Source organism: Coenobita brevimanus, chromosome 53 (assembly GCF_032717465.1).
Source record: "Coenobita brevimanus isolate Jiangsu-jjx chromosome 53, ASM3271746v2, whole genome shotgun sequence".
In the NCBI taxonomy this organism is placed as follows: Eukaryota; Metazoa; Arthropoda; class Malacostraca; order Decapoda; family Coenobitidae; genus Coenobita; species Coenobita brevimanus.
Genome location: NC_137006.1, coordinates 654,670 through 659,415, shown reverse-complemented (window position 1 = coordinate 659,415; position 4,746 = coordinate 654,670). Strand labels below are relative to the sequence as shown.

The following is a 4,746-nucleotide window of genomic DNA, read 5'->3' as shown; positions in this document are numbered from 1 at the left end:
ACCACTTTTTCACAAGAATTCACTGGTGCCTAAAAACTCAAAATACCTGTACTGTACAAACATAACACTGGTGCAACATCAGAATGGGTCACTGTAAGCCCAGTAGACTTACTCTCACCTTAACTGGGATGGAAAACGAATGAGCAACAAATTGTTAACCACCGACTTCTGGAAAGATCGACCATATTGCCCTTTACATTTTCCTGCTACAGAACCCTTTATGATTCCTAGCAGCTACACAGTAGATATAAGCATAAGTAAATCACAGTCAAATGCATTACACACCTAAATCATCACAAACATTATGATCTGTGAGAAGCTTTGGATGGAATAACAGAATTCTGCAATAGTGTGCTATTGATGCTATATACTGTAACGAGATGGAGCCTACAAGGAAGATCGTTAAGTACTTTACGGTACTGTAGTAGATGTAAAAACGAATAGCAGAATGAGGATCCTCATAATTGGTGTGGAAAAACACACCATACTGTATTATAGTTTACTACAGAAATTAACGAATGTGTTGAGTACACCGCTTCCCATCCGATCAGCGAAGTTAAGCAACGTTGGGTCTGGTTAGTACCTGGATGGGTGACCGCCTGGGAACACCAGATGCTGTTGGCATCCCTACGTGTCAAGTGGGGTTGGTGGAGGATTAGTGCCCCTCCCTGTAAAACAATTAACTCTAAGCCCTTGGCCACCCCATTTGGGATACATGGCATCTGGCAATGAATGAATGAATGAATGTTTAAGATTGGTAAAGGGAGTGGAAAAGTACAGAAGTGGGACAGGAAGACAAGGAACAGCTGTGACCAAACAACTGAGATGCCTATGAGGAAAAAGCAACTTAGTTGGTTGTTGTATTACTTTTGGCCATTTCTAAAGATACCGGTAACAAAAAACAAAAAATGAGCAATTATAAACCTGTAATACCAGGATACCAGAAAAAATATATATATATATATATATATATATATATATATACACCTGTATATTTACTCTAACTAACATCAGTAACTTCCTATAGAGTGGAAGACTGCAAAAATCTTATTATTGCGTATTGCTAATCTAACCAAATTCAACTAAAACTGATATTAACTGATCCGCCTTACCCAAAACTGAGTACGGTACGTAGTTCTGAACATAATTAACTACGGTAACACATTGTTGGCCTCAACCACAGGACTATATTCTAAAAGGAACTTGTGAGTAGGCTTCTGAGGTCCAGTACACTGAAGACTGTGTAAAAACTTCTCTCTTTAGTCGTTTTATTCTCTCTTTAGTGGAATTATTGTACGGACCGAAAAACTCCAGACAGCAACAGGTACTTCTTTGGTACTGAACCAATGTGTGGGCTACAAGGCAGTCCACTCTGACCACTAGACCACCAGGTTATGGTCACTTCAACAAGGGCATTCCAACTACTGTACTACAATATACAAACAAAGCTCTTGGAGTGCACTCAACACAAGGTAAACTAGTTGGGGAAGCAGCCTAATTCTATGGTTATCTGTTTCCCCAACTGTTTAACACCTTCAATCCAATGTTATTACACTCTGGTACACACAGATAGACAGAGATAGATATAATATTTAAAAATCATTCTTGTCTCAGTAAATGGTGGTGAACATCAACTCACTTGCTTAGTGTTGCCTACTTCTTTAGGTGACTCTACACTTAGGGAGAATGGTTTCCTGTAACCCAGGAAACCATTTATAACATAATGCTGGATGGTTACCATATAATCAAGTATATACATTACAGTAACAGGGTGATGTGTAGCCTACTATGGTGCCCCTGTTAACTAGGTGACAAGATGCAAATGCAGTGTCCACTCAGGAACCAAACCTCTATACACTTTCCCGTGCTTCACCACAGTGGAACACATGTTCACTGCATGGGCCAGCCCTGCAGGGGCGATTGCTTGCCTGTGTTTGATGGATCTGCTCAACCAGACAGACTGGATCTACTCGACGAGACAGACTGGGGTTTATCTCATACAGGTACTACCGGTACTTATTCTCATTAACAGTACTCCCTGACAATTTTATTCAGAGTTGGAGAGACTTCGAACAGGAGAGGTTTGATACAACCTTCCTTAACTCCTTCACTACTATGGATCAGAAAAAAGTTATAAAAAGTTGTCTGGAAGTAGCATGAAGAAAATACTAAAAGGCATCACTGTACTGACGGAGATAAGGTCAACCCTGTTTTATACAATGCTTATAAATTTGCAAGAGTCTTCATGCAACAGCTCCAGTTGACGGTTCATGACGAAACTGTCAGTGTGCTTACTCACAGATGACTTCTGGAAGAAGTCCATTACCTAGGCCAGCTAAAAATATAATTACTGCTTCAGTCATGGTCTGTGTGCAAGATTATGCTACTTCACTGTATGGCAGCTTTATAATTATAATGCTGTTCTACATGCTTCCAAAATTTATAAAGTTTTCTCTCAAAACTTATCATTACCCAGTACTGTATATCAGAGATGACCACCTGAGCGGGGAGGATGTGCCAATTAGTTAAGTACAATAAGTTGTGCTGCATAATGCTTTGGCTCCACGCAGCTGCATAATACTCAGCACTTTGGGGGGGAGGGGGGGTTGCTGTGAGAAAGTTAGGAGCAATTTATCCTCAACTCTCTTTTAAAGGTCATTGCTAAACTAAATTAAGTGGCCTGATGAAGTACAACTATAAAAACAATAGTCAGTTTCCATTTCACAGTAACCACCACTACTAACACCTCTATATTGATCTGATGCTATGTGATTTGTGGAAATCTTTACCTATTACAATTAAGGATAACAATGCTCTAATAATCATCCACAGCTAAATGGCTTCCACAATAAATCAATCAAAAACAGCCATAAATTTCTACCAAAATTTCCATCCACTACCAAGATACCAACACAATTATGCTCCACAGTGTTTAGCAACTAAATAATCATAGCAAAAAGGTGAAGAGACAGCTTCCTCCGTCTATCTCCACCTCTACAATAAACTATAATCAGTTACCTGGGAATGGGTTATTACACATGTCAAACCCTACTTGATGCACAGCAGTTCCCTGACCTCATTAAGAACAAACCAGTGATATCCAAGCTTTCTAAAGCTGTGAGAATGTCATTACAACTTATGAAATCCTTACTGTGGTACTGTGTGTCCAAAATCAATTACAAGTATGAGATTAGGAGTAAATGGTAACACATGACAAATTCGGTTCAGTCGATCGTTGGGTTGGAAGAGACATTAGTTACCAGGGTGGGGGGTCAGAATTTAACCTCTCCCTCTTAGTTTCTCTCAATTTCCTCCACGACCCTTTCTCCCACGGCTCCCCATGGTATCCATGCACATTCAAAACGACTAGAAAACAATGTGTATGGTAACACTGATGAATGGGACAGCTATAATGTCATGACGGGCGCCAGTGCCAGCCCCCGAGAGGGCCACAGGTCCCCTCACAATTCCCCCCATATCTCCACCATTCCCCAGATTTCCCCAGATTCTCGTTGTTCCTCCGGGTGCCCAAGACCCCCCTGCACACTCACCATATCTAAGCGAAGAGACAGGTTAGCGGAGGAGGGCAGGAAGAGGCTATAATGTCATGGCGCGGTGGTGTGGCAGCTCCCCGGGGCCAGTGGTAAACAACTAGACATAACGCTGCTGGCCCGCGAGCCTCTCCCTCACCCGGCACTCGCCAACAAACCCCGCGCTCTTTGAAAAAATATACACCAATAACTATTTATCTCTTATCTCATCTATTTGACTCTTACTGTTATCTCTTATCTCTCAACCTCTTATCCCGTTTTCTTTGATTTATTTACACCAACAACTGATAATCTCTTATCTCTCAACCTCTTATCCAGTGCTCTTTGAGTAGGCAACGAACTGATTATCTTTGGCCTCAGCCTTTATCTTTCTCGCCAGGCAATCCCGTATCCTTTGAAGTTATACATCTACAACTGATTATCTCTTATCTCTGAGCCTCTTATCTCTCTCTCGCCATGCAATTCCGCTTTTGAATATTTACGTTCACCACTGATCTCTTATCTCTCACCCTCCTCTCTCTCTCCACAACAACCCCGTTTTCTTTGAATACATCGACAACTGATTATCTCTTATCTTTTAGCCTCTTATCACTCGCACGAGGCAAAACTGAGCTCTTTGAATCATAATACTTCCACAACTGATAATCTCACCTCTCTTAGCCACGCAACCCCACGTCCTTTGAATCTAAGTCTACTAATACTTAGCTTTGAATAGCCTATGTGCTGTACATCCACACCTGATTATCTCTCAGTGTCTTATTTCTCCATCTCGAGGTAGACAGAGAACGAGGTAGAGATACGGTGTAAGATCATGAAAGGGAAGATTGTGTATCGTGGAAAGGGAAATTGTACCTGAGAAGGGAGAGAAACGTTTGAAGGTCCTTCATAGGGGCCACTACAGCTAACAGGATCCGGCGTCAGACAACATGAAGATAGATATGCTGCCGGTCTCCTGAGAGCAGTGATAAGAGAAGTGAGCATGGAAGTAAAAAAGTCGCTGCATGACAGTGTTGTGATCCCTACTCTGAAAAAGAAGTGAAGCTTGAACCCTGCCGAAATAATACAAGAGAGTTTAAAAGATGAGTTATCTGAAAGGAGCATGGGGTGTTATAAGGAGAAACAGATGAATAAGGAAGTAAAGGAGCGTTGTTGATGTGTATGTGGTTGAAAGTGTTGAGAAATGCTCTAAAATTAT

General features: G+C 41.3%; 1 pseudogene; it reads left to right on the top strand.

Moving 5' to 3' along the window:
• The first annotated feature begins 510 nt into the window (after positions 1-510).
• LOC145400855 (5S ribosomal RNA) lies at positions 511-624 on the top strand (annotated as a pseudogene).
• Positions 625-4,746: the final 4,122 nt, after the last annotated feature.